This window comes from Eretmochelys imbricata, chromosome 4, assembly GCF_965152235.1.
Source record: "Eretmochelys imbricata isolate rEreImb1 chromosome 4, rEreImb1.hap1, whole genome shotgun sequence".
NCBI lineage: Eukaryota > Metazoa > Chordata > Testudines > Cheloniidae > Eretmochelys > Eretmochelys imbricata.
The window spans coordinates 3,500,223-3,518,546 of NC_135575.1; positions in this window are offsets into that span (position 1 = coordinate 3,500,223).

Below are 18,324 nucleotides of genomic sequence, written 5' to 3' on the forward strand. Positions count from 1 at the left end.
CATACCAAGTTGCTAGGTGCTGTGAGGATGGAAGTGGGTGTGTCCATGCTCAGCTTCTGAAATTTAGGTAGATTATACACAGGAACAGAAAAAAAAAACCCTTTTGAGCCATCGCTGGAAGCATCTACACAATGGTGCTACAGAGGCATAGGGTAGATATGGCCTAGGCCAGGGGTTCTCAGAATGGATGTTTTGGTAACCTCAGAGTGTGGCCACCAACTCTTGCTGGTGGCTGCTCTGAGAATTTTTCCTAAAAATACTTAATTAACTTTAGGAAAAACAAAGCAATATGCACATATACAGTCCAACTCCAAATTGTAATTTATTTATGTAGGGTTCTTTTTGCAGACTCAATCATAAAAATAATGTACAGTTGTCTCTATTCTTTACTGGACCTAAACAGACGAGAAACACAAATAATGCGCTTTGTATGTTTTGATTATTTTTTAAATTGTTAGTTAGCAAATCTGCTACTGTGAAAAGTGATATTTGTATATTTGTTAATTTCACTTTTCACAGCCGACTTACTCAGCCCTGGCATGCTGGGGTACAAATTAAGCCCTGGATGAGGAGGTGGATAAGGAGGCGGGGGGCCAAGGGCAATGGGTGGCTGGAGGAGGCAGTGGGGGTTGAGGTGATGACGGGGGGGGTGAGTCCAAGGATGGAGCCCAAAACCCTGCAAGTGGGGGACAGAGCCCGTTGTGCTGCATGGCCAGAGACTGCCACCCACAACCCCAGGGCAGAAGCCTGAAGCCCAAGCCCCTGGGAAGGTGAAGGACTCACACTGGTTGCCTGCTCCTACAGTGTCTGTGGCTCTGGAAGGGGGTAGAGACCAAACCCTGCAGGCAACCCCATGGGAGGAGCTGCTTCTACCCCGCCCCCCCGCCCCGTCACAGCCCAGAAGGCTGTGGCCACAAGAAAAGACTCTGGTTGCCACATGCAGCTATGGTGGCCGCATTTGTGAAATGCTGGCCTAGGTCTTCTCTGCTTCATTTTCAACATATTGTTTATGGAGGTTGTCCTGGGGGATCTTCATGCCACAAGCTTTATTTGGCTCCATGTCTTATCTATCTGGCTGGTGAAAGTCAGTGTGGAATTACTGAGTTCTTTGACACCAGTGCTCTGGGATCTGCACCGGCTGCCTGTTGGCTTCCATGTGGCGTTTAAGGTGCTGGTTTTAACACTGAGCACCCTAAATGGCCTAGGAGACCTTCCTGCTTGAGAGACACCTCCCTTCACATGCCATAACACTGCTCTGCTAGAGGGGAGTGGAGACACTTGCACTTGGTATAAAAGAAGAGTTGCTGGCAGGATGTTCCTTGGACTGAAATCTCCTGAACCTAGTGACCCTCTGGCCACACTGCAAAGCCCGTCCGTTTGAGCAGGCCCCACCAGACAGCTGAGGCAGGTGGGACAGGTTCTGGTGGGGAGATCTGAAGGGTGGGGAGATTTTAATATGTAATATGTATTGGGAGGGGGAAAGTATGCTGCTGTGTGGGTTTGTGATGATTTCTTATTGCACCATCTGATGGAAGGCGAGGATAGGTGCACTTTACTGCCTCAGGGCTTAGGTGTTCGGTTACGCTTTCTGCTATAAATCCAGATGATGATACAATACATGCCCCTGAAATAATTCAATATCACGGCCCTCTCAGTCAGGCTACGGGAGTTCCAGTGCCGTGATTGCTCTGTCATCTTACTGTACATCAGTGACTCTGTGGGGTTTGATCACTGAGGTTGGACCAGTTTCATTTTTAGCTGGGTGTAGGATCATTTCCTCAGCGCCAAGTTTCTCTTAACGGGCATTCAGTATGTTTTTATTGTTATAGCTTTGTACGTTGGATCTTAATGAAACCTGAAGAGAGTCCAAAGTCCCCAGACTTTGCTCCGATAACTGGGGCTATAGCTATTCCTCACTGCTCCAACAGGCAGAGTTAGATCTCGATCCATGGGGGACCACTAGGCATTTGTAATCAATCTACCAACATATTCAAAGAGGAAATACTTATTGAAATAGGTACAGAAATCATCTTAGCACCACCCTGCCTTCATTCAAATCCTTTTTAAAAACCCAGCTTTCTTGCACGGCCCTCAGTAGGGCAGGTTGCCACGTACAGAATAAATGTCGTCTCCCCTTGTTATTGCTCTTCTGTGCCTTTAGACTGCCACCTCTTTGGGGCAGGGACTGTCTTTATTTTGAATGGAATGATCTGGCTGAGGGACTAAAGAGTATACAAATGAATTTACCAATTTAGTATCATCTGGGAGGAGCAGCAAACACTAATGAGAACAGAAAAAATTAAGAAGGTGCCTAGAAAGATTAGAAATATGGCAGAAAACAACAACAAGGGAGTCACTGTGGGAAAACGTGCTAACGCAGCTGGAGAAAAATAACTTGAAACCCAGGGATGTAATGGGAAGGAGAGACCTGGGAAGTCAGAAAGGGTAAGGGAGATGTAGGGGGAAATTGGTGCAATTTAGATGTGAGTTTGCAGTACAATGTGGCTGCAAAAAAGGATCCCGTTATATGGGCTGTACACAGTGAGGCACCCAGGTCAGCTGACAGCAATTCTGGGCCCCAGGACAGAACAGTCAATGGCCTCCTAGAAAGGGATGGCTGAGTAGAACCTCAAAGATACAAACACCAGATTTCCAGATATACCAGCCAGTTGGACACCCTCTGGAACCAGGAGTAATCAGGCAGCAGGGGAGACACACACAAAAATAAAGCAAATACTTTCCTGCCTCAGGGCTTAGGGCTTCAGCAGGTGGAGGGGATTGGGGATCAGGGTGCTGGGCAAGGGGGGGATCAGATCTTTTGATGACCCTCAGGAACACCAGGCTCAGGGCTTCAGCCCTGCAGGTCTGTTTCCAACTTCAGCCCTGTGGGGGGTGCCGGGGCTTGGGGCCTTAGGTACAAGGGGAGCATTGTTTTCAGCTCCAGCGCTCCCCCTTAGCTGAAATCCCAAGCCCCGGCGCCCCTCCCCCACAACCTGCTGAAACTGGGAACACAGCCATGAGGAGCCCCGAGCTCCTTTGCCCCCCGACCTTGCAAGAAGCCAGGAATGGAGCTACAAGGCTGAAGCCCCGAGCCCGGGCACCCCCTACAAGGCTGAAACTGGGAGCGGAGCCGCCGGGCTGAAGGCCCAAGCCCCAGTGCTCCCCCTAGATCTAAAGCCATGAGCCCTGGTGCTCCTGATGGTCAGAAGCCCTGAAATCCCCCCTGCCTAGAGTCTGGAACCCCCTCCCCTGTGGCTGCAGCCCCAACCCCCCCCGCCCCCCTCCCCCCCAAGTAGCTGAAGTCTGTAATATCTTGTTCGAGTTATGGACATTTCAGAGTTATGGACAACCTCCATTCCCGAGGTGTCCATAACTCTGAGGTTCTACTGTATCTATCCCACCTGCCTAGGCCCTTTTAAATCGCCAGGCCCCTGGGCAATTGATCCCTTTGCCCCCCCATCCATGAGTGGGTCTGGAGGCACTTAAGTCACTATGAAGGGACAGAACAGACCTTTCTGGGGAGACTGCACCTTAAACTCTCAGTTCAGGTCTCAGCACATTACCAGAAAGATACTGACAATCTGCGAAGAGTTCAGAGAGGAGCCACAGAAATACTCCGAGTACGAGGGATGCAGTGAACTGGGGGAGAGGCTGAAAGAGCAACACCTGTCTGACATGTCTCAGCAGTGCCTAGCCCCCCAGGCTGTATCTTGACCAGTTGGGTACTTGGCAAAGGCAGTGGGCCATGTTTTCTAAGGTATTTCAGTATCAATAAATGCAGGCAGGCCCACGGGATTCACAAGGGGGACATCAGCATCTATCTGCCTCTTGAGGTGACTCAGCACCACATTCACAACCCCCTGCTCAGCTGGGGCCTAACCCTGTGCACATGTACTGCCCACAGGTGCCTATGTTGTGGCCCTTTCTGTTCCTGAGGTGCCTAAATTTCTGTGACTGGCCATGTGCTCACCCACTTCAGTCCTGACACTGCCCAGCAGGTCAGCACCTCACTCCTGCCTAAGCCCCAGCAGGATTCAAAAGCTAGACAGTCCCCTGCCTGTCTCGCCTTTGGGGCACAATCTAGTAGATGTATGCAGAGCACGCCCAACCCACACCATGACCAGAGGAGGAGATGGGCAGAGGAAGCATAAGGACAGAGGGGTTTTGAGGATACTGTTGGGCCAAAAGCAGAGTCACGAGGGAGCTTCTCAGGACAAGAAGGAAAGATGTGAGCTCACAAGGGGAAGAAGACTGCCAATGGGGAGGAGAGTGCTGAGAGACAGACAGACCCTAGGGGACGGTGGGGAAGTCTCCAGAGAAGGAGGGAAAGCGAAGGAAGGAAGGAAGAAGTACAGCAGACCCAGTAGAGTCAGAGTTACGGACACCTCGGGAATGAAGGTTGTTTGTAACTCTGAAATTTTTGTATCTCTGAACTAAACACTATGGTTCTTTCAAAAGTTCACAACTGAACAGTGACTTAATATAGCTTTGAAACTTCACTATGCAGAAGGAAAAGGCTGCTTTTAACTCTCTTCATTTAAATGAAACAAGCCCAGAAAGTTTCCTTACCGTGTCAAATCTTTTCTTTTAACTTTTCTTTTTTTTTAGTAGTTTACGTTTGACACAGTACTGTACTGTATTTGCTTTTTGGGTTTGTTTTGTTTTTTTTCAGTCTCTGCTGCTGCCTGATTGTGTACGTCTGGTTCTAAATGAGGCGTGTGGTTAACCGGTGAGTTCCTAACTCTGGTGTTCCTAACTCTGAGGTTCTACTATAGGGCTTTCCAAAATTTTCCAGTGAACATTTTCACAGTGGGAAATAGTGTTTTCAACAAAATGAACATTGTCATGAAAAGTGTCAGCTTTCCTCAAAATACCCCATTTTTCATCACAACACCAAATCCCTGATATAGTTTGGACATAAGCTAACATTAGTTTTATGCTGATTTTTTCCCAGCAGTTTTTGAACAAAAAATTGGTTTGGGAGTTTTCACATTTCTGAGGTAAAGTCAGTTTTCCACCAAAAATGTTGACAAAAATATTTTCCTTAGTTTTAATTGAAAATTTCAGGGAGGAAAAAAAACATTTTCTGACCAACTCTAGTGAGAAGCCCAAGCCAGAGAAAGACCAAAGCAAAAAGAAAAAAGGTCCCTCTGGGGGATGAGTCCAAAGCGGTTAGGGGAGACACCAGGTTGAAGTGGAGGTCAATGCCGGATGTAGGGTCGGGACTGGGACAAGGCTAATGATGGAATTGAGATCTGGGGATAGGCCAGGGTCAGAACTGAGATCATAGAATCATAGAAGATTAGGATTGGAAGAGACCTCAGGAATTCTCTAGTCCAACGCCCTGCTCAAAGCAGCTTCTACTCAAGTTTTATCATGTGCCCTGGCTTGGGTGCTACTGATGTTCTTTAGGCCATTTCTACACATCTATCCTGAATGTCAGGTGGCAGCTGTGCCCACCCCACAATAACAAGGTTTAACCCAGCCCACAACGGTGTGTTACATCTCCATGGATAGAGCCTGGGGTGAGTGCCAGGGGTTTGCATTACTGGGTGAAATGGGCCTGGTCTACACAGGTTTTAGAATAATAGACTCATAGAAGATCAGGGTTGGAAGAGACCTCAGGAGGTCATCTAGTCCAACCCCCTGCTCGAAGCAGGACCAACCCCCATTAAATCATCCCAGCCAGGGCTTTGTAAAGTTTTGTACTGATTTAACTCCACTGGTTTAATTTCCCCATATTTACCAAAATATACTGTTCAGTATGGACACCTTTATACCAGTGTAACAACATCCATACTAGGGGGTTTACACAAAGTTAACAATATTGGTTTCTAAGTCAATGTAGTTGTCTCACTCTAAAACCTGTCTGTCAACCAGGTCTTAGAGGGTTGGGTGCAAACATTGTTTTTCTTTGGCAGTGCAATGGGTTTCCATGCGACAGTGCAGTCTCAGTGTGGCAGGTTAATGTGGCGTGTGCAAGGTCAGGTATATTAAAGAATCATAGAATCATAAAAGATAAAGGGTTGGAAGGGACCTCAGGAGGTATCTCGTCCCACCCCCTGCTCAAAGCAGGACCCATCCCCAACTCAATCATCCCAGCCAGGGCTTTGTCAAGCCTGACCTTAAAAACCTCTAAGGAAGGAGATTCCACCACCTCCCTAGGTAACGCATTCCAGTGTTTCACCACCCTCCTAGTGGAATAGTGTTTCCTAATATCCAACCTAGACCTCCCTCACTGCAACTGGAGACCATTGCTCCTTGTTCTGTCATCTGCCACCACTGAGAACAGCCGAGCTCCATCCTCTTTGGAAACTCCTCTTCAGGTAGTTGAAGGGTTGCTATCCAATCCCCCCTCACTCTTCTCTTCTGCAGACTAAATAAGCCCAGTTCTCTCAGCCTTTCCTCGTAAGTCATGTGCCCCAGCCCCCAAATCATTTTTGTTGCCCTCCGCTGGACTCTCTCCAACTTATCCACATCCTTTCTGTAGTGGGGAGACCAAAATTGGACACAGTACTCCAGGTGTGGCCTCACCAGTGCCGAATAGAGGGGAAGAATCACTTTCCTCGATCTGCTGGCAGTGCTCCTACTAATGCAGCCCAATATGCCGTTGGCCTTCTTGGCAACAAGGGCACACTGCTGACTCATATCCAGCTTCTCATCCACTGTAATCCCCAGGTCGTTTTCTGCAGAACTGCCGCCTAGCCACTTGGTCCCCAGCCTGTAGCGGTGCATGGGATTCTTCCGTCCTAAGTGCAGGACTCTGCACTTTTCCTTGTTGAACCTCATCAGATTTCTTTTGGCCCAATCCTCCAATTTGTCTAGGGCCCTCTGTATCCTATCCCTACCTTCCAGCATATCTACCTCTCCACCCATCTTAGTGTCATCTGCGAACTTGCTGAGGGTGCAATCCACACCATCCTCCAGATCATTAATAAAGATGTTGATCAAAACCGGCTCCAGGACCGACCTCTGGCACACTCCTCTTCATACTGGCTGCCAAATAGACATCGAGCCGTTGATCACTATTCGTTGAGCCTGACAATCTAGCCAGATTTCTGGCAAGAATACTATGGGAGACCATATCAAAAGCTTTGCTAAAGTCAAGATAGATCACGTCCACCACTTTCCCCATATCCACAGAGCCAATTATCTCATCATAGAAGGCAATCGGGTTATTCAGGCATGACTTGCCCTTGATGAATCCATGTTGACTGTTCCTGATCACCTTCCTCTCCTCCAAGTATTTCAAAATGGAGTCCTTCAGGACCTGCTCCATGATTTTGCCTGGGACTGAAGTGAGGCTGACCGGTCTGTAGTTCCCTGGGTTCTCCTTCTTCCCTTTTTAAAATATGGGCACTATATTTGCCTTTTTCCAATCGTCCGGGACCTCCCCGGATCGCCACGAGTTTTCAATGATAGTGGGCAATGGCTCTGCAATCACATCAGCCAACTCCCTCAGCACCCTTGGATGCATTAGATCTGGACCCATGGACTTGTGCATGTCCAGCTTTTCTAAATAGCCCTTAACCTGTTCTTTCACCACTGAGGACTGCTCACCTCCTCCCCATACTTTGTTGCCCAGGACAGCAGTCTGGGAGCTGCCCTTGTCTGTGAAGACAGAGCCAAAAAAAGCATTGAGTCCTTCAGCTTTTTCCTCATCATCTGTCACTAGGTTGCCTCCCCCATTCAGTAAGGGGCCCACACTTTCCCTGAGCACCTTCTTGTTGCTAACATACCTGTAGAAACCCTTTTTGTTAACCTTCACATCCCTTGCTAGCTGCAACTCCAATTGTGGTTTGGCCTTCCTGATTTCACTCCTGCATGCTTGAGCAATATTTTTATACTCCTCCCTAGTTATCTGTCCAAGTTTCCACTTCTTGTAAGCTTCCTTTTTGTGTTTAAGCTCACCAAAGATTTCACTTTTAAGCCAAGCTGGTCGCCTGTCATATTTGCTATTTTTTTATGCACATTGGGATGGTTTGTTCCTGTGCCCTCAATAAGGATTCTTTAAAATACAGCCAGCTCTCTTGGATTCCTTTCTCCCTCATATTAGCCTCCCAGGGGATCCTGCCCATCAGTTCCCTGAGGGAGTCAAAGTCTGCTTCTCTGAAGTCCAGTGTCCGTATTCTGCTGCTCTCCTTTCTTCCCTGTGTCAGGATCCTGAACTCGACCATCTCATGGTCACTACTGCCTAGGTTGCCTCCCACTTCTACTTCTTCTGCCAATTCTTCCTTGTTTGTGAGCAGCAGGTCAAGAGGAGAACAGCCCCTAGTCGGTTCCTCCAGGACTTGTACCCGGAAGTTGTTCCGAACACTCTCCAAAAACTTCCTGGATTGTCTGTGCACCGCTGTATTGCTCTCCCAGCAGATGTCAGGGTGATTGAAGTCCCCCATTAGAACCAGGGCCTGTGATCTGGAAACTTCCGTTAGTTGCCAGAAGAAAGCCTCGTCCACCTCTTCCCCCTGGTCCAGCGGTCTATAGCAGACTCTCACCACGACATCACCCTTGTTGCTCTCGCCTCTAAACTTAACCTAAAGACTCTCAACAGGCTTTTCTCCAGTTTCATACGGGAGCTCTGAGTAATCCTACTGCTCTCTTACATACAATGCAGCTCCTCCACCTTTCTTCCCTGACACCTGCCTTACCACACATAACCAGGCATTATTGGAGTTGTAACAGGAACTTCTCTGCATAAGCAACTGTTACTGTAATAAACACATTTTTTTTGCTCTAATATATTTATAATCTGTTGTCATCATGAATAGGTCGGAATATGAACAAGAGGCTGCTCGGCAGCTCTCCAACACCACTTTCTACAAGCCATTACCCTCTGATCCCACTGAGAGTTACCAAAAGAAACTACAGCATTTGCTCAAGAAACTCCCTGAAAAAGCACAAGATCAAATCGGCACAGACACACCCCTGGAACCCCGACCTGGGATATTCTATCTACTACCCAAGATCCATAAACCTGGAACTCCTGGGCACCCCGTCATCTCAGGCATTGGCACCCTGACAGCAGGATTGTCTGGCTATGTGGACTCCCTCCTCAGGCCCTACGCCACCAGCACTCCCAGCATCAACCTCTGCCTGGACCAATCCACACAAGAGATCCACTTCCTGGACACTACAGTGCTAATAAACGATGGTCACATAAACACCACCCTATACCGGAAACCTGCTGACCGCTATTCCTACCTACATGCCTCCAGCTTTCACCCTGACCACACCACACGATCCATCGTCTACAGCCAAGCTCTGCAATACAACCGCATTTGCTCCAACCCCTCAGACCTACAAGATCTCTATCAAGCATTCTTAAAACTACAATACCCACCTGCTGAAGCGAAGAAACAGATTGACAGAGCCAGAAGAGTACCCAGAAGTCACCTACTACAGGACAGGCCCAACAAAGAAAATAACAGTACGCCACTAGCCGTCACCTTCATCCCCCAACTAAAACCTCTCCAACGCATTATCAAGGATCTACAACCTATCCTGAAGGATGACCCATCACTCTCACAAATCTTGGGAGACAGGCCAGTCCTTGCCTACAGACAGCCCTCCAACCTGAAGCAAATACTCACCAGCAACCACACACCACACAACAGAACCTCTAACCCAGGAACCTATCCTTGCAACAAAGCCCGTTGCCAACTGTGCCCACATATCTATTCGGGGGACACCATCATAGAGCCTAATCACATCAGCCACACTATCAGAGGATTACCAATGTGAGATATGCCATCATGTGCCAACAATGCCCCTCTGCCATGTACATTGGGGAAACTGGACAGTCTCTACGTAAAAGAATAAATGGACACAAATCAGATGTCAAGAATTATAACATTCATAAACCAGTCGGAGAATACTTCAATCTCTCTGGTCACTCAATTTCTGATCTCAAAGTGACTATCCTTCAACAAAAAAACTTCAAAAACAGACTCCAACGAGAGACTGCTGAATTGGAATTAATTTGCAAATTGGATACAATTAACTTAGGCTTGAATAGAGACTGGGAATGTTTGAGTCATTATACAAGTGAAACTATTTCCCCTTGTTTATTCCTTCCCCCCCCACCCACCCACTGTTCCTCAGATGTTCTTGTTAACTCCTGGAAATGTGCTGGAAATGGCCCACCTTCAAAAGGTTTTCTCTTCAAAAGGTTTTCACTTCAAAAGGTTTTCTCTCCCCCCACCCCACTCTCCCGCTGGTAATAGCTCATCTTAAGTGATCACTCTCCTTACAATGTATATTTTTTCATGGTCTGTGTGTATATATAAAATCTCCTCACTGTACTTTCCACTTTATGCATCCGATGAAGTGAGCTGTAGCTCACGAAAGCTTATGCTCAAATAAATTGGTTAGTCTCTAAGGTGCCACAAGTCCTCCTGTTCTTTTTCTGATTGCATAGAACCTGATGTCTCATACAGTAGAGGGCAATAAATGTTTTACAGCCAGAAGCCGCTCCCCTTCTACTGAACAAAGTCCCCCCTGTGCACAGAGATCTGGTAGCAACTCAATTGCGTGTTGGTGGGGGAGGGAGTGAACACTTGTGTCTATGGGTGCAAAGTTTGCACCCTCACTTGCCTCTGAAGATTGTGCTGCAGAGATAGGAAAGCATTATTAGATCCCATCCTGTCCACCGCCCAGGGACAAGTGTGTGATTGTTCCCTACTCTATTCTCCAGTGCTTTATCCAGTCTGAGGTGTCAATAGTCCAGGCCTCCGGCGAGAGCCTTCCCCAGCCCCCAAGCTCTTTTTGTCTGATAGATTCTTATATTCATGTTAAGGCCAGAGAATTTCACCCCATGACTGCTACCTCCAGCTCAGTGGCTTGTGGGTGAGCAGATCTTTTGGAAACTCTAAGGGATGGAAAATCCACCACACCCCTTGGAAAGTTGCTCTGATAGTTAAATACCCAAAATGATTATTTCCTGAGATTCAACCCACATGTTCCCTTATTGTCATTGCATTCACCCACATTACCCACCACACCCTAAATAAATTTCCCCGAATACTTTCTTCTCCCTTCTTGGTGTTCACACCTTTCAAGTATTTGCACTATGTTCTCAAATCTCCCCTGGGGTTTCTCCAGACTAGAGTTTGTTCCCCTATTTTAACTTTAATACGTTTATTGCCCTTGAACTCAGGTGAACACACACAACCGTAAATGTTCATCTGGGCACTTCAGAAACATTTGTTGTAGGATACAGACGTTTCTGGTTTACTCCAGAGTTCAGCCATGAATGTCTTCAAACTCCCAGGAGCATCAGTGCAGTCCAGAAACCCTGAGTTAGGTGCCTGGCTTCCTGTGCAATGAATGGGAGAGATGAGTGCTTGAGAGTGGGATCCACAAAAGCCAATGTGCCAAGCAGGGAACCACACAAACTAGCTAATGCTGACAAGAGGGCTGTGTGCTCTGCCCCCTCATACAGGTAGGAGACTAAGGCCTGGTCTACACTACGAGTTTATGTTGGATTTAGCAGCATTAAATACAAATTAACCCTGCACCCGTTCACACAACGAAGCCATTTTTTCGACATAAAGGGCTCTTAAAACCGATTTCTGTACTCTTCCCCAACGAGGGGATTAGCGCTGAAATCGACATCGCCGTTTCGAATTAGGGTTAGTGTGGATGCAATTTGAAGATATTGGCCTCCGGGAGCTATCCCACAGTGCACCATTGTGACCACTCTGGACAGTACTCTGAGCTCGGATGCACTGGCCAGGTGTATAGGAAAAGCCCCGGGAACTTTTGAATCTCATTTCCTGTTTGGCCAGGCGAGCTCATCTGCACAGGTGACCATGCAGTCCCAGAATCGAAAAAGAGCTCCAGCGTGGACCGAATGGGAGGTACTGCATCTGATGGCTGTATGGGGAGAGGAATCCGTGCTGAACTACGTTCCAAAAGACGAAATGCCAAAACTTTGCAAAAAATCTCCGAGGCCATGAGGGACAGGAAAACCGCAGCACTAAGCGGCCAACTCAACGGGCTTTGCTTAGTATGGGAGAGGAGGGGGCTGCTGTTATGAAGGTTGCAGAAGCCGAAAGGCTATGGCTCACCATGGCCGCCTGCAAGCCGAATTCTGCTGCCCGGCCCTGCGTGTGTGATCTCGAACACCAAAGCCACAGGCGCTCAATGTAAGATGCAAAATGCGACCTCGTACCAAAATCACATGGGCTCTGTAACGTGAATAGTGCTGTTCACCGCGAAAGAGTATAGCCATTGTTCTGTAAAATGTGTCTTTTTAACTACTCACTCCCTTTTTTTCCTCCAGCAGCTGCAAATGTTTCAAGCCTCCCTCCTCCGTCCCAGAGGCTATCTCAGATAAGGCGGCGAAAAAAACACACGTGGGATGAAATGTTCTCTGAGCTCATGCAGTCGTCCGGCACTGACAGAGCTCAGCAGAATGTGTGGAGGGACACAGTAGCAGAGGACAGGACGGTGGCCGATGAACGTGAGGAGAGGTGGCGGCAGGAAGATCAGAGGAGGCAGGATGCAACGCTGGGGCAACTGCGGGATCAAACGGACATGCCCCGGCGTCTGGTGGCAGTTCATGAACGGCAGCAGGATCACAGACTGCCGCTGCAGCCCCTGCTTAACCGCCCTCCCTCCTCCCCAAGTTCCACAGCCTCCTCACCCAGGCGCCCAAGAATGCGGTGGGGGGCCCCCTCCGGGCACCCAACCACTCCACCCCAGTGGACAGCCCAAGCAACAGAAGGCTGGCATTCAGCAAGTTTTAAAGTGTCCTTTTCCTACCCTCCTACCACACCCCACCCGGGCTACTTTGTGAGTTATCTCCCTATTTTTATAATCAATTAAAAAGAATTCATGTTTTTTAACGATAGTGAGTTTATTTCCTTTGCAAGCAAGCTGTGATTGAAGGGGGGAGGGTGGGTGGCTGACAGGGAATTTAGAGGCAACCAAGGGGGCGGGTTTTCTTCAAGGAGAAACAAACAGAAGTGTCACACGGCACCCTGGCCAGTCAGGAAACTGGTTTTCAAAGCTTCACTGATGCACAGCGCTTCCTGCTTTGCTCTTCTAACCGCCCTGGTGTCTGGCTGTGCGTATTCAGCAGCCAGGCGATTTGCCTCAACCTCCCACCCCACCATAAACCTCTCCCCCTTACTCTCACAGAGATTGTGGAGCACACAACAAGCAGCGATAACAACGGGAATATTTGTTTCGCTGAGGTCTAACCGAGTCAGTAAACTGTACCAGCGTGCTTTTAAACGTCCAAATGCACATTCTACCACCATTCTGCACTTGCTCAGCCTGTAGTCGAACAACTCCCGACTACTGTCCAGGCTGCCTATGTATGGCTTCATGAGCCATGGCGTTAAGGGGTAGGCTGGGTCCCCAAGGATAACTATAGGCATTTCAACATCACCAAGGGTTATTTTCTGGTCTGGGAATAAAGTCCCTTCCTGCAGCTTTTGAAACAGACCAGAGTTCCTGAAGATGCAAGCGTCGTGTACCTTTCCCGGCCATCCCACATTGATGTTGGTGAAACGTCCGTTGTGATCCACCAGAGCTTGCAGCACTATTGAAAAGTACCCCTTTCGGTTTATGTACTGGCTGCCCTGGTAGTCCGGTCCCAAGATAGGGATATGGGTTCTGTCTATAGCCCCACCACAGTTAGGGAATCCCATTGCAGCAAAGCCATCTAGTATGACCTGCACATTTCCCAGAGTCACTATCCTTGATATCAGCAGCTCAGTGATTGCGTTGGCTACTTGCATCACAGCAGCCCCCACAGTAGATTTGCCCACGCCAAATTGATTCCTGACTGACCGGTAGCTGTCTGACATTGCAAGCTTCCACGGGGCTATGGCCACTCACTTGTGAACTGTGAGGGCTGCTCTCCTCTTGGTATTCTTGTGCTTCAGGGCAGGGGAAAGTAAGTCACAAAGTTCCATGAAAGTGCCCTTACGCATGCGAAAGTTTCAGAGCTACTGGGAATCATCCCAGACCTGCAACACTATGGGGTCCCACCAGTCTGTGCTTGTTTCCCAGGCCCAGAATCGACGTTCCACAGCATGAGCCAGCCCCATTAACACCATGATCTCCAAATTGTGGGGGAACGCGGTTTTAGAGAAAAGTGTGTTCATGTCCTCATCACTGCGCTGCCGTCGCCTGCTCGCCAGGTTTTTCAGGTGCTGGTTCTGCATAAACTGCACGATAATGCGCGAGGTGTTTACAATGGTCATAATTGCTGCGGAGAGCTGAGCGGGCTCCATGCTTGCTGTGCTAGGGTGTCAGCTCCTGCTTGGGCAATCCAGGGAAAAGGGCGCGGAACAATTGTCTGACGTTGCTCTGACGGAGGGAGGGGCGACTGATGACGTGGCTTACAGGGTTGGCTTACAGGGAATTAAAATCAACAAAGGGGGTGGCTTTGCGAGAAACTGAATGGCCTCCTCAAGGATAGAACTCAAAACCTCAAGGATAGAACTCAAAACTGGGTTTAGCAGGCCGTTGATTTCACAGAGGGAGGGAGGAGAAAATGAATACAAAACAAATCTGGTCTATTTCTTGTTTTGGTCCACTTCATCTATCTTTATACATCTTGCTGGCAACAGACTGTGCAATACGACTGCTGGCCACCGTCATCTCCTGGCTGCTCATTAAAAGACGGTGCAGTAGGACTGCCGGCAGGACTGAATCGCCATGAGACCAAACTTAAAAGGGAAATGACCTGGCTGAGTCACTCCCATGTTTGCCCAGGAGCCCCTGACCTCATCAAGGTTGGTTAAAAGAGCACCCTGGGCTACGTCGACAACGGTTACCAGTCATACTGCACTGTCTGCTGCCAAAAGGCAATGAGCGGCTGCTGTGTAACAATGCAGTCCCATGTCTGCCAGCACCTAGGAGCCATACAGTGACGGTGAGCTGAGCGGGCTCCATGCTTGCCGTGGTATGGCGTCTGCACAGGTAACCCAGGAAAAAAGGCGTGAAACGATTGTCTGCCCTTGTTTTCACAGAGGGAGGGAAGGGGGGGCCTGACGATATGTACCCAGAACCACCCGCGACAATGTTTTAGACCCATCAGGCACTGGAATTTCTACCCAGAATTCAAATTGGCATCAGAGACTGCGGGAACTGTGGGATAGCTACCCACAGTGCAATGCTCCGGAAGTCGACGGTTGCCTCAGTACTGTGGATTCACTCTGCTGACTACATGAACTTAGAGCATTTATGTGGGGACACACACAATTGACTGTATAAAAAGTGAGCTGTAGCTCACGAAAGCTCATGCTCAAATAAATTGGTTAGTCTCTAAGGTGCCACAAGTACTCCTTTTCTTTTTTCTACAAAACCAACTTCTATAAATTCGACCTAATTTCGTAGTGTAGACAAGGCCTAAGTCTGGTCCATAGGGTGGTGCCTGTCTCTGCTAGCAAACCATGAACAAAGAAAAGATGGGAACTCCTCTGCCTAAATTGCATACGGGACCCATTCTGGCAGGTGTGCTCAGAGACCATCTAGCTACACACAAAACAACGGGGGCAGGAGGCTATCCATTATAGCTCTTAGCACCATGGTTCTCATCTATGATGTGGGTGTACCTGGTTCAATTCCACCCCTCCCCGCTGCCTGCTGAGGAGAAGAGATTGGTATAGGAATCAGCCCTCTCTCAGTTGAGGGCCCTAACCACAGAGCTATGGGACATTCTGAGGTGGGCTTCTCTCCAGCCTCCTACTGAAGTTGTTCCTGTTTAACTGAATAATTGAATAATTAAATGTTAATTCGACCTCCGCAGCTGGGCGGTAGCAGAGCCCAGTTCCTCATCAGGCTGAGCAGGAGTATTTTGGATCACAGTGGAAACTAACAATGAGGTGTAAGCATCTAAATATGAGGATTTGGTACCTAAGTGCCCTTGAGGATTGGGGCCTTAGTATAATTTTGAAAACAGCCTAAACGGTTTAGATGCTCAACTCTCAGATTAATGGGAACTTAACCTGCTGAGAAATTTTTGCAAATTCTACTACGTGTCCATATGCACATTTATTTGCTTATATACCTTTGAATATCTGTTCCTAAGTCTCTCTGGGCCTCAGAGGAAACTAGCACGGCCCGGCTTTACGGGGATGTGGGAAGATAAACACATTCATGATTGCGAGGTTCTCAGAAACTCTGGTTCTGGGAGACGTAAGAGTAGATAGCTAGATAGTCCCTTTTTGAAGGCTATTGGAACCCGTGGGTTACTGGAGGACTCTGAGGGAGGACAGTCTGTTGTTTACCGACCACTCTGTTGATGGCCTGCTAGGGGTTTGTACCGGGGCTGGTTTTGTTCAACATCTTCATTAATTATCTTGATAATGGGTTACATTACACCCTCCGCAAGTTCATGGATGATAGATACGCTGTAGGGTAGGGATAGGGTCCAGAATGACCTAGACAAATTGGAGGATTGGACCAAAAGAAATCTGATGAGGTTCAACATGAACAAGTGCAGAGTCCTGCACTTAGGATGGAAGAATCCCAAGCACCGCTACAGGCTGGGGCCCAACTGGCTAAGCGGCATTTCTGCAGAAAAGGACCTGATGATTATGGTGGACAACAAGCTGGATATGAGTCAACAGTGTGTCCTTGTTGCCAAGAAGGCTAACGGCATATTGGGCTGCATTAGTAGGAGCATTGCCAGCAGATCGAGGGAAATGATTCTTCCCCTCTGTTCGGCACTGGTGAGGCCACATCTGGAGTATTGTGTCCCGTTTTGGGTCCCCCACTACAGAAAGGATGTGGACAAATTGGAAAGAGTCCAGTGGAGGGCAATGGAAATGACTAGGGGGCTGGGGCACATGATTTTTGAGGAGAGGCTGAGGGAACTGGTCTTATTTAGTCTGCAGAAGAGAAGAGTGAGGGGTGATTTGATTGTGGCCTTCAACTACCTGAAGAGGGGTTCCAAAGAGGATGGAGTTCTTCTGTTCTCAGTGGTGCCAGAAGACAGAACAAGGAGCAATGGTCTCAAGTTGCAGTGGGAGAGGTCTAGATTGGATATTAGGAAACACTATTTCACAGGAAGGTGGTGAAGCATTGGAATGGGTTACCTAGGGAAGTCGTGGAATCTCCATCCTTAGAGGTTTTTAAGGCCCAGCTTGACAAAGCCCTGACTGGGATGATTTAGTTGGGGTTGGTCCTACTTTGAGCAGGGGACTAGACAAGGTGATCTCCTGAGGTCACTTCCAACCCTAATCTTCTATGGTTCTATAATTTTATTATGGTCTTGTCATCAGCCATCAATACCATGACTTCTAAACATTTACTTCGAATCACAGAGTCATGGAATCACAGGACTGGAAGGAACCTTGAGAGACCATCTAGTCCAGTCCCCTGCACTCATGGCAGGACCTAGCACCATCTAGTCCATCCCTGAGGAGGTGTTTGTCTAACCTGCTCTTAAATTTCTCCAATGATGGAGATTCCACAACCTCCCTAGGCAATTTATTCCAGTGCTTAACCACCCTGACAGTTAGGAAGTTTTTCCATATGTCCAACTTAAACCTCCCATACTGCAATTTAAGCCCATTGCTTCTTATCCTATCCTCAGAGGTTACGGAGAATAATTTTTCTCCCTCCTCCTTGTAACAACCTTTTAGGTACTTGAAAACTGTTATCATGTCCCTTTCAGCCTTCTCTTTTCCATACTAAATAAACCCAGTTCTTTCAATCTTCCCTCATAGGTCATGTTTTCTAGACCTTTAATCATTTTTGTTGCTCTTCTCTGGACTCTCTCCAATTTGTCCACATCCTTTCTGAAATGTGGCACCCAGAACTGGACACAATACTCCAGTTGAGGCCTAATCAGTGGGGAGTAGAGCGGAAGAATTACTTCTCGTGTCTTGCTTACAACACTCCTGCTGATACATCCCAGAATGATGTTTGCTTTTTTCGCAACTGTGTTATACTGTTGACTCATATTTAGCTTGTGGTCCACTATGATTCCTAGATCCCTTTCCACAATACTCTTTCCCAGGCAGTCATTTCCCATTTTGTATGTGTGCAACTGATTGGTCCTTCCTAAGTGGAGTACCTTGCATTTGTCCTTATTGAATTTCATCCTATTTACCTCAGACCATTTCTCCCGTTTGTCCAGATCATTTTAAATTTTCATCCCATCCTCCAAGGCACTTGCAACTCCTCCCAGCTTGGTACCAGCTGCAAACTTTATAAGTGTACTCTCTATGCCATTATCTAAATCATTGATGAAGATATTGAACAGAACCAGACCCAGAACTGATCCCTGTGGAACCCCACTTGTTATGCCCTTTCAGCCAGACTGTGAAACATTGATAACTACTCTCTGGGAATGGTTAT